Source organism: Solanum stenotomum, chromosome 2 (assembly GCF_019186545.1).
Source record: "Solanum stenotomum isolate F172 chromosome 2, ASM1918654v1, whole genome shotgun sequence".
NCBI lineage: Eukaryota > Viridiplantae > Streptophyta > Magnoliopsida > Solanales > Solanaceae > Solanum > Solanum stenotomum.
Genome location: NC_064283.1, coordinates 69,980,283 through 69,992,976, shown reverse-complemented (window position 1 = coordinate 69,992,976; position 12,694 = coordinate 69,980,283). Strand labels below are relative to the sequence as shown.

General features: G+C 29.6%; 2 protein-coding genes and 1 pseudogene across 3 annotated transcripts in view; all 3 read left to right on the top strand.

The window, feature by feature from the left end:
* Nucleotides 1-12,694, top strand: part of LOC125856358 (putative late blight resistance protein homolog R1A-3) — a 410,366-nt gene that overhangs the window by 152,271 nt on the left and 245,401 nt on the right. The window lies entirely within an intron of this gene.
* LOC125856360 (putative late blight resistance protein homolog R1B-16) overlaps nt 1-12,694 on the top strand; it is a 190,711-nt gene that overhangs the window by 5,639 nt on the left and 172,378 nt on the right. The window lies entirely within an intron of this gene.
* The window catches only part of LOC125856361 (putative late blight resistance protein homolog R1B-16), a 43,797-nt pseudogene continuing 42,695 nt past the window's right edge, over nt 11,593-12,694 (top strand).

Here is a 12,694-nt window from a genome sequence, read left to right as displayed (position 1 = left end):
AGTTTAAGTTTACAATTATTTTGCATTATTAAAATCAAAAAAGTTTTTCTACTCAAAATGATTATTGATGGTTCATAAATATGAGAATTTTACACAAATCTCATAGTGTTAAGAGCTAATTACATCTTATTCCTACTCTTTTCTAATTTACAAAAATCCCTTAAATTTGGTGAAATTTGGATACATCTCAAAACATCCCGATGCATCACGTCCCCGTTTCAGATACATCCCTCAACATTTCGATACATTGTGTACGTCCCGATACATCGCGTAAAGTGATGTATGTGAGAATACGAGAGAGTAGGAATTTTTGTAATTTTTTCAAATGGTAGAAAGTTTTAAAGAATATGATAAAATAAATTGTGTATTTAGGTATTTTTTTCAAATTAAAAACCTAACATAAAATAAGGGCCTAATGTTTAATATTTCACCTAACACAAATCTATATAATTTGCAAATCACAGATCATACCGGCCTTAATGTGAACATAATTCAATTAGACTAATCAAAGTCTAGATCTGAAATTGATTAGTTTGAGTTTACAATTATTTTAAATTATTAAAACCAAACTATTTCTAGTAGAAAAAAAATGATTGCTATCGGTCCACAGATATATTTGCAAGTGGATAAGCATTTGCCAATTGACATTTTCCTATTAGTTTAAAAAGCGTTTAATCATAAATTTCAAATATTCTCGACAGAAATTAATTCTTATTATCACCCCATCTTTCACTTTGTGCTGGAATAGAGTATTAAACAAACCTACCTTTCATACTTGAAGAATCTCATGTCTTTTATATTATTAATTATTGTGATTTATAGTAATTTTCATATAAATTTTATTTTAAAAAATAATATTTAAAGACTCCATATTTGAATTCATGATAAAAATTAAAAAAGTTTAACTTTTAAAGTCCAAATGATACCATATAAGTTGAAACAGAAGGAACGATCCAATAGCTTAATGACATGTTTGGATTATCTAAGAGGTAAAGTCTACTCTAATCGATCTTAACTTATTAACTTTTATATGAAAATTCTGGGTCCGCCACTAATAACTTTCATCATTGAGCAAAATGAGTTTACTAACCCTTCAAGTATACACATTGTTCCCTTTATAAAGTGTGAACATGCATCCAACTATCGAAATAATTTTATATAGTTTTTCTTATGGTCACTTGGTATTTAAAATTTTATAAAACGAGACCTCAATTCCATTAGTCTTCATAAAATATGATAAGACAAAATAATCAATAGTCTACTGAAGAAAATGATATTAAATGGTTGCATAAATCGATGAATAATTCATACTCTAATACAATGCAAATGTTAACTTCATCCAGCTGTTGATACCATTGTTTTATTTTATTTTGGTTATTTGATATTTAAAATGATAAAATTAATGGAATCTTAACCTAATTCATCTTTAATAAATATTGATAAATTAGCACATTGTATTGGGGGAGGTGGTTTTGTATACTTAACAATTTAAAAAAAAACTTTTATGTTGTTTTATAATAGATTTTTACCTTTACGAATAAGAGAGATGAAAAAGACAATTTTCTTCTATCCAAAATATCTCATTAGACACATTAGATTTTATTTTTTTTATCAAAAGTTCAAAATCCGTAATCAAACCGTTAAATCAATAACCCATTATTGATGAACCAATAACTTTTTTTTCGATTCAAATTATCGATTTCGGTTCAATTTTAAACAGCCCTAGTATAAAAATGTATTAAACTAGTCTATTTAAGATCTAGACTTTGATAAACCAATTGAAAATTCATTTTTTAATAGATGCGTCTCTCCAATTTCCGATCATAGTCTAGGAATATTTATGCCTTATCCCAAAAATATATAATACAACTAGCTATTGCATAGGAGCGGGGGTTTTACCCTGTGCGCATCCAAAGGGTAGCGGCTGCGGGTTTCCCTTGTCATAAAAAAAAATAAAATTATATATAATACAACTATGAAGTGTGAACTGCATCCAACTATCGAAATAATTTACCGATCCTTTCATCTGGTAAGTGACCCTTAACTTTCTCTTCATCTGAATATCCTGATATTTGTTGGTGCCCTAGCTTAAGCTTATGCCTTCTCTGCACTTCTACTGATTTCTGGTAACTCTGTCTCTTCCCCTCATAAAAGTCAATGTATTCACCATTAACGTAACTTTCTCTTCATCTCAATGTTTATCTGTGGATTCATACACAATACGAACAAGGGAAAATGGTTTATAAATATTTTTGGATATATAGTAGTTGAAACAATTTATTTTCCGGTGGCAAGATAGGTCTCCGATCAATAGTAGTTGAAACAAGTAATTAGGAACTCATATATTTTTCTTCATACGAAACACACTCCTATAGAATCCGAGCTTGTAAAAGGAGATTAAGGTCTCTAATGGATGTTGTGTCGTAATTTTCCTATCCTTAGAAAAATCACTTTTTTGAAATGTTCTAAGTATAAAACAATTTGAGAAATACTTAAAAAGAGTCGCCACTTAATTTTTTAAAGAAATTAAGAAAACTTATAATTTTCAAAGATTTAAACAGAAAAATCATTATGAAATTACCAAAGAAGGTTCGGGGTTCAATTTACACTTCGAGAAGGGTTTAAGCATTCGAAGTGTCCGCTAACATGCGGTTGACCTGCGACTTGACTAAAATGTATTTGACTATTTTTAGAAAAAATAATTTAACATAAAAAATATATAATAATTTACACTATTCAGCTAAGTTTAAAAAATAGCTAAGAAATGAACCATTTTATTTTGATCTTTTTAGAGGAAGAGGCCTAAAATGAAAATATTTGAATTAAGGTGCAAGTGATTAGAAAATTAATAAAACGACTAATTAGAATTCATTTAGTTCATTTCAGAATAAATTAAACCAATTTAATAAATTAAAGTATGAAAAATCACTTTGAATTAATTGACTAACCTTTTTGAGAAAATGACTAAGTAAATATTATATATATATATATATATATATATTTTTTTTTTTTTTTTTTTTTTTTTTTTTTTTTTTTTTTTTTTTTTTTTTTTTTTTTTTTTTTTTTTTTTTTTTTTTTTTTTTTTTTTTTTTTTTTTTTTTTTTTTTTTTTTTTTTTTTTTTTTTTTTTTTTTTTTTTTTTTTTTTTTTTTTTTTTTTTTTTTTTTTTTTTTTTTTTTTTTTTTTTTTTTTTTTTTTTTTTTTTTTTTTTTTTTTTTTTTTTTTTTTTTTTTTTTTTTTTTTTTTTTTTTTTTTTTTTTTTTTTTTTTTTTTTTTTTTTTTTTTTTTTTTTTTTTTTTTTTTTTTTTTTTTTTTTTTTTTTTTTTTTTTTTTTTTTTTTTTTTTTTTTTTTTTTTTTTTTTTTTTTTTTTTTTTTTTTTTTTTTTTAATTATTTTTTTTTTTATTTATTTTTTTTTAATTGAAAAGGGTTTTGACTAACATTTTTTAAAGTTTATTTGAGAAAAATATTTTAACTTAACAACTTTAGAAAATAAGATGTGATCAAGTGAAGCGGCCTTAAAACATACCTTTTTAAGCTCAAAGATTTAACTTAATTAAAATGTAGAATTCGACCAATATTTGATTACTAAGTGAGCACAAGAAGTAAAATGTATTAAAATAAATCAACACAAAGAAATAACTCGTCTTTTGGGGAATCTAATTAAGTTATTTAAAGTTAGAGTTAAATAAGATTAATCAACACACAATCAAACACTTAGAGTAGTAAACGAGATAATGAAATTGGGCCCCTTCTTGGGCCAATTTCGCAGTAATTTTAAGCTTTAATTCAATTTCCGTTTTTGGTATACAGCTGATGTATATCAGTGTATATCGGCATGTATATCAGCCCTATTCATGTATCTCCTGCTTCCAAACCCCTCTATTTTACCTCAGCCATGTATTCCCACATTTTTGACCTGTATTTCCATTTTTAGTTACGTATTTGTTGCACTGATATGTATATCAGTGTATACATGATGTATTTCTGCCTGTTTTCAGCCTTTAGGACCTGTAATGCAACTCCTTTCTCAACTGTTTCAGCTTCTGAAATTCGAACAGGGAAGAAGGCCGACTCGAGTAGGAGGTTGGGCTGATTAGCCCAACATAATGCAAGGAGGCGAGTCCATGAATAGACTCAAGTATGCATACAAAGAAAGGAGTAATGAATTAATAGCAGCTCAAAATTGCATTAAAAAAATGCTTAATTTGTAGAGACCAATGTATAAATCATGAACACATGAGTGGAAAAAAATAAAATCAAAAGCAGCATAAGGGAAACTATATAAAATAGAATATATCCACTCAACCTTAATCAATGATTGGCTCAAACCACTAAATTTAAAAACATATACCTACGGGAGTATTATATCAGCAAATGCGCTTATGATTCCATTTTTTAAAGAAAACATTCACCAAACAAAACTAAACAAGGTTTGACATCTTGACTTAAGCACCAACATTTAAACAAGAATCTAATAAGTAATGCTAATTTAGAAAAAAAAACACATTAACCTCAATGACTTATTAGCAAGGAATGGAGCAAGCAGAATACTATCTATCAATTATAAAACAAATACGCGAAAAACTGAAGAAATATTATTGTTATATATGAGTTACGACAACTATTGAGCAACAAATATATTAGTAAGTATCTATATAAATAGAACATTTCTTACACCATAATAGACAGGAAAATCTAAACTAAAACATGAAATGATAAATTTATGAAGTGTTGGTACCAAACTAAGTATCACAAATCGCTACATAAAGAATCACCCGAACTAAACAAAGAGACTTTGACTGAGCATGAATCAAGAGAAAAATATTATCCTCTACAACTTAATATCACCGGTTTAACTTCACATCACAGCAAGAATTAACAACAGTTGCCCGCAGGGACATTTTTAAAGAAAGTAAAGAACTATACAACTAATACAAGGAGAGAATAAACCGAATAGACAAAATAGATGATGGAAATGCAATACAGAGGAGCTGATTGCAGCATGCCCAATTTTAAAAAAACTAGATTTAAGAAATGAAACTTTGCGGAGAACGTAACTTTGTAATTTTGAACAAAAGAGAAGCTATCATTCTAAAGCATTCTAGCTTATAGTAATATCATTCCAGAGTGAGAAAATAAGATACGAAATTAGAGAAAAATATCCTACATGGAAAAGACATCACTGTAAGATTTGAATGCCTTCAATTGGTAAAGTAACACCAAAGCACATCAAAGAAGATTTGGGTATGAACATAGACTAATAAAACAAACAAAAATGAGCCCCCAATTACGTCAAAAAAATTTCCATTTTGAATAACTGGTTTTACATAACTCAAATCATCAACAATGTGAACAAGAATTATAATGCACTTAATCAATACCATTTTTCCAACCGAATGCTCAAGCAAGAGGACACATAATATTGATCGACCACGCCCAAAGTATAAATTTACCTCAAGAGTTCAATAGTAAACTTTTAATTAGAAATAAAACACCAGCTAAAACGAGTTAAGGTAAATGAGGTTACCTTTCTTGAGGCAACAAACTGAGAACAAAGCGAGCTTGAGAGCAGTGATTTCTTCTACCACACAATTCGAATACGAACGGCAACTAAGAAAATTTGAGTGACGATCTTCTCGGAACTTCGAATTCGAAAGCTAAGTATAATATTTTAAGCGTAAAACGACTATTGCCAAGGAAAACTCGAACTAAAAAAAAAATCCCCTCTTTCGCTGAAGGTAAAGAACTATTTATAGGGAGAAGATGGGTGATTTTGGAGGAAAATTTGGTGGATTTTCGAATTTGAAATTAGATTTCCTTTGCCTTTTTTCAAGGCAACAGGGGAAGATTTTCAAAAATCCCTGAAAAGGGGGAAAGCAGGATGACGAAGTGACTATCTAGGCCACTAGGTTATGGGTTCTGCAGGGTGGTTGGGCGAGATTTCCGAGTTTGCAGCACAATTTTCGCTGGAATTTCGTTTGATTTCTAGTTCTGCGAAGAAGAAAAGCAACAGGGGTCGTAGGGTATGGCTATTGTTGATGTTGCTGTTGATGGGTTGCTGGGTCATTTGGTCTTGAAGATATTGTTGGACTAGATCTTTTGGTTTTGAAATGTAAGGGAATGGGCTGATGTGCATTGGAATGGGCTGCTGAAATGAGTATAGCGGGCTTGATTAAAATAGGATTGTGACAATGGCCCAAAATGGTCTTGCAATTGATTTTAAAGGGAGGTAAAATAGTGGCTAGATTCGCAATAGAAATATAACCGAATGAATTTCAAATGTAGCCAAAATGAACTTAGTCGATAAATTCGGTCGAAAGTTAGATACGACAAACTTATATAAATTAATCAATGAGCTTCTTAATCTTAACAAGATAAAATAATGAACTCAAATATAAACTAAATAATTTAAAATATAAACTATTATATAACTAAACTAATTTACCAAATATTCAATTAAAACAAAATCTTTTTGAGACGATTTTCGAATATTCATAAAATATACTAATTATATATATAATTGTGTAAAACATATATATTATCTAAAAATTATAAAAAGCGACAAAACTAGTTGCAATAACTTGCAAACTATATTTTATTTTTATTTTTTTGAAATTTTATAAAACTAATTACTTTAAATCATTTGAGATTGAAGAAGTTCGGAATGATTAATTTATATTGTGGAGGGTCAAAATTGGGTGTCAACAATGGAAATCTACATAAGATGTTTATGTAGATACAGATCTTGGAAAATAAATAAACCACACAAATAAAATCAGAAGAAACATAACTTTATTCTATTGATAAAGATTGCGGGTACAATTCTGTTTCTCCCTTGATTCTACTTTCCTAAGATTTATCCATGATTCGCAGGGTCGTTAGTGATGTATTTCTCTAGCTAGGATGATTTAGATTTGACATCTATATGAATATTCCATCAATTTGCGGAATATTCGAGATGCCTTTTAAGGGAATTTAGTACCCTTTATGTAGGCATGAACAAGGGTTTAGGGTTGAGTAGTCTCCAAGAATTCTAATTGAAACTGGACACACTTTCTAGAGTCCCAATTCGAATTGAACACGTCTTGTAGAGTCCCACAAAATTTTAATGTCTATAGTTATAGAAGAAGACTATTTGATTTGAGTTATTCTTGGGTTCATTACAAATGTACAAGACCACCCATATTTATACTTGTTCATGGATAGTTCTAGAAATTCTTCTAGATACATCTACAAAAAAATTATAGTGAACTTTATCTTCTAAATATCTCGATATTTCTTTAAAATAATTATCCTAGATACTATCCTAGACTATTCTAGAAACATTACTAGAAAAATCTATCATATCCCAAAAAAAATTAACTTTAACATTTTCACACTCCCCCTTAGAGTGATTTTTAAAAAAAAACTATCTTGAACTTGTTGCAGAAGAACTCAAACGAAGCTTTGAGCCACGTCTTGGTGCAAATCTCAACAGTCTCTTTTTGACTTCTCTTGCTTCTTCAAATGATAAAGATTTCTCATTATCGAATGGTACATTTAAATTATCTACTTGTTGAGTTCCTAAACGCCCCCTTTCTCTTAACTTCTCGACAATTATATTATCCAGAGAAATATTATCAATTTCCTGTGAAGTCTCAACACCAACATATGATCTACTGCCATATTCTCTTGTCATCTCCTCAATAGATTTTTTTGCAGCTTCAGAGATATCAAAAATCATATCGTTTGTCTCTAAGACTTCAATATCAGCTTCTTCCTCTATTTGACCTACTTTCAGATTTTCTCTGAGTGATTAATTGACCTTGATATTGTAGATGATTGACCGGATACTTCTTCTTCCAATACATTTTCCTTATTGCTTTCTCTGAAATGCTTATTGTTTACACATATAGTTTCAGATACTACATGTTCAACATTTACTTCAACATCCTTCACTTCCAAATTTTTATTGTCAATTTCAGAATCTGCTTCTTTAATTTCTTCAATAGTATCACCAATCTGAACCTCTTTAGAATTTTCTTGCTTCATACCGATGACNAAAAGCGACAAAACTAGTTGCAATAACTTGCAAACTATATTTTATTTTTATTTTTCTGAAATTTTATAAAACTAATTACTTTAAATCATTTGAGATTGAAGAAGTTCGGAATGATTAATTTATATTGTGGAGGGTCAAAATTGGGTGTCAACATCACATACCTTTTGTTCCTGTTCAGCCTCACTTCTTTGTTCTTCTTCTTCAAGTTTATATTGTAGCTCTTGCTCCAATTTCCTTGTATCTGGAAAGGAGACTTCGTTGTACCACCATGTTAGCGTTTCATTGAGTACCATATAAGTTGTCTCGGTTGGCATGATGTATATTGATTCTAACCTTCTCCCTTCCACTATTGGTGTGCTTGTAACTTTTATCTTTCGATATATTTTAACGTCATTTGACCCAAACAAGACATAGTTACCAGAATATGTTAGTTGTGATACAAATAATAAGCTTTTCTTCATACCTGGAACATGGTAGACATTTTGAAGTTGCATTTGTCTTGAGTTGTGATGAGGCACGAACACTGTCTTGCCAATATGAGTTATTGGCATTTTTGAATTATTTGCAGTCACCACTACTCGACCGCATTTTTATTCACTCATGTTAATGAGCTTTTTCTCGTCAACAATCATGTGATTGAAACAACCTGATTCAACGATCCAATCATGTTCATAATCGACTAATTTCTCACTTACAGTTGCAAGTGCAATCTCTTCTTCTTTGTTGGAGTGACAGGTGACAAGCTTTCTCTTGTTGATTAGTTTCTTCAACAACATAAGAGGTATCGAAATCCCAAGCTTCTTCTTCATCTTTCTTGTTTTGAGTAGAAGTAGCTACATTACCTTCATCTTTCTTGTACCAGCAGTCTTTGGCATAGTGTCCTTTCTTTCCACAATTGTAGCACTTCTTCATTTTTCGGTTGTTAAAGCCTTTCACCTGCTTGTTTTGTCGTTGACCTCTTTGCTGTTGATTCTTTTGGTCTCCCCCTGGCCATGAGCTTCTCTTCACTTATCTTTTTTGATAGTCATGCATTTTGCTGAAGAACGCCTTATCTTCATCATTTATAGTGAGACTTGATAATGTCTTCTCCAAATCTTCTTCATTTGCCAATAGATTTTCCAACTCAGATAAAGTTGGTTCTGTGGCCCATCCCTGTGTGGCTGTAATTATGCCTTTGTACTCCTCTGGCCTTAGACCATAAATAGTGATTCTTCTCATTCTTGTATCTATGATAGCATTCTCAAGATCTAATTTTGATATTTCATCAGATAAAGATTTTACCTTTGATAAGTATTGGTTGATCATCATATTCCGTTGAGAGATCGACAAAAGCTCATTTTCAAGCCTTTGTAGTCTTACATCATTCTTTTTTGTAAAAATCGTTGCCAAGGTGTCCCAAGCTTCTTTGGGTGTCTTGGCATTCTTAATCCATTGTAGGAACTCATCCTCGATGGTTACAGTGAGAACAAACATGGCATTTCCAGCTTTGACCTTCCACCTTTTTGCTGCTTCAACATCTGTTGGTGGTGTAGTGTCTAGTCCACCGATGATATCCCATAATATCTGTCCGAGAAAGTAATATTGCATTCTCGTGCTTCATGATCCGTAGTTGCTTGCGTTGAGCTTCTCAACGCTATTGAGAGTGCTTGCGAAATCCGCCATTGTCTCGCGACTTGTAGCCTCCAACAATAACTTGTAAGATCTTCTTTGAGTTACTACCTCGCTCTTATCCACCAGGCTCTGATACCACTTGTTGAATATTATTTGTTTGTGGAGATGACGAGCATTATCGATTTCTCAGAACTTGAATTTTATTATATCAAAGCAAGGACCCGCTTCGGTCTTCCAATCTTGATCACTAACTTGTTGCTTGCTTCAGCAACACTTTTTACTTAGCACTCACTCTTGTTTGCTCTCTTACCTTCTTGATTTGTTACTTACTTTGTTGCTTGGTTTCTTGGTTAGTTGCATATCAAATGAATCACCTCTATTTATAGGAGGTGATGGAATAATCTAGCTAAACATATTTTTGTACTCTATTCTAGAATATTCCTCCAACTACTTAATTCTAGAACTACCCTATCTAGAACATTTCTAGACTATTCTTTCTAGAATACTCATTCTAGAGATNATATCAAATGAACCACCTCTATTTATAGGAGGTGATGGAATAATCTAGCTAAACATATTTTTCTACTCTATTCTAGAATATTCCTCCAACTACTTAATTCTAGAACTACCCTATCTAGAACATTTCTAGATTATTCTTTCTAGAATACTCATTCTAGAGATCTTCTTTCAAGTTTTTATATCTTCGGAATATTCTAGTTGTTCTTGACTTATTTTAAGTAAATAATGAAGTTGGTGATGAATTCTTAATAAAAGACCAATTTTTATAATTAGGATATATTCAGCTCTAAATAACAAAATTGATAAGTTTATCAAATCCTTTTTCTCTTTAAAAAATGTATTCACCGATTTAAAAAATTCAAATTATACGTCCAAGTATTTAATAAATCAAACCCCTACTAACCGTAAGATGTAAAATATTTTTTAAGATGTAAAATAATTTTTAAGTGATAAACTGAAAGTTGGATGATCACCAACCTTACTCGAGTCAACTTTGTGATGCCACTATACATTTATACATATGAACATGTGAGTTTATTATTCTAAGTTATTGCTGAAAACCAAGTTTTACCATAATCTTATTATTCCAACACCATCAACAAATTATTACATGTATCATGCTTCCTCAAAGATATGTTCAATCATAATTCATAAGGTTAGACAGAAAAGAGTTGACTCATTTTGACAAAAAATCTTGTCATAAATGTATTACAAGTGTTTAATGGAAATCGAACTCTCATAGAGCAGAGCAATAAACCTTAAGCTAATCCAATTTTGCTACAAGACCAAAAGCTTACTAATTTATTACTGATTTTCATGATAAATAATATTAATATATTTAATAAATTTATTAAAAAATGATCTTCTTTCTTTTTAATTTTTTTTTTTAAATAATATTTTTCTTTTTTGGCAACGCTTCAATGGAGAAGGGGGAACCAAAGAAAAAGCATACGTTTGAGTTCCCAAATTTCCTGTTAGTTTACTTTCCTAAATGTTTTTAGTTGGATTGTGTAGGATTTGACCTTTGGTCTTTTGCTTATTTGTTTTTTGATTTAATTAATAAAATGGGCTTGTCCCAACATAAAAAAAATAATTTAACTTTTCACATGACATGCTTAAAAGTTAAAATCATAAGATTAAATTTTTTTTAATACATTTAACATAACTTTGATTGGAGATCATTAAAAGTCTTCTTTATTTTTTTAATACGATATGATATCAAGTCAAATGTCAGACTACGGTATGTTAAATAATATGAAACGAAAGCAGCATAAACAAAGTTATCTTTTCCGATCGGAAACGTGGGCTACAATACATACAGCTGTTGATTGGGAGTTTAAAATAATATGTATTTATTTATTTGTTTAATCAACAATTATTTCTATCATTGAAGTCCACCATCTCCTTCCTCTATATTCTTTCTCAGTTTCCATTTCTCTGAACACAAAAGCATCAAATTAAGCAATCTTCTCAATAACCCAAGCAAGGTCAGATTTCTAAATTGTTTTATTTTATTTTTCATACATTTTACTCTATTTTCTTCACATCATTATTCATTACTATTCTTTAATCAGTTTTTTCTTGGTTATTTTTGACTTATTTTTATTTTATTTGCTTCTCTAATTATATTCTCAGTTTCCATTTCTCTAAACCCAAAAGCATCAAATTAAGCAATCGTCTTCCCCTCTTACCACTCTCAATAACCCAAGGTTAGATTTCTAAATTGTTTTATTTATTTTTCATACATTTTACTCTACTTTCTTGAGATCATATTCAACAATAATCTTTAATCAGATATTTCTTTGTTATTTTTAGTTATTTTTATTTTATTTGCTTCTCTACTTATTTACTAGGCGTATGGTTCCATTCAGAAGTTACATTTTATAGTTAAACTAAATTAGAAATTACAAATCATAAACAAACATCCATCAGAAAATGGGAATAACAATGTAATATATTGATATTATATATATAAATATATAATCGTGTATAGTGCCTTTAGCCTTTCCTTGGTGTGGGCTAAGCCGTGGCTCTGACATTATCCTCGAGGCTTATTTTATTATCCGGTTAATAAGGATGGATCTTAATATCTCTTTGAATATATATGATTTATAACTATATATATAATATTTATGTACACTGTTTATATAATATTTATACATTATCACATTTTATTTTATTCAATAATTTTTTTTTTTCAATCTTGACCAACTCAAAAAAAAATTAAACAAATCTATATTTTTAGATATGAGCTCCTCTAAATGTTTCAAGTCTTTTTATAGTATTAGTTTTCTTAGTTTCTTTAAAAAAATTAAGTGACGATTCTCTTTCCAAGTATTGTTCTTAAGTAGTTTTATACTTGGAACATCTTAAAAAGTGGGTTTTCAAAAGATAGTAAAATTGCAAAATAGCACTTCATGTTAGAAAAACATAGTAGGAAATATAATTGAAGAAGAAGATGGTTCTAAGGCATGTAATCACTTTCTTTAAAGAGATATTGTCCATATACATATTGGGGAAAA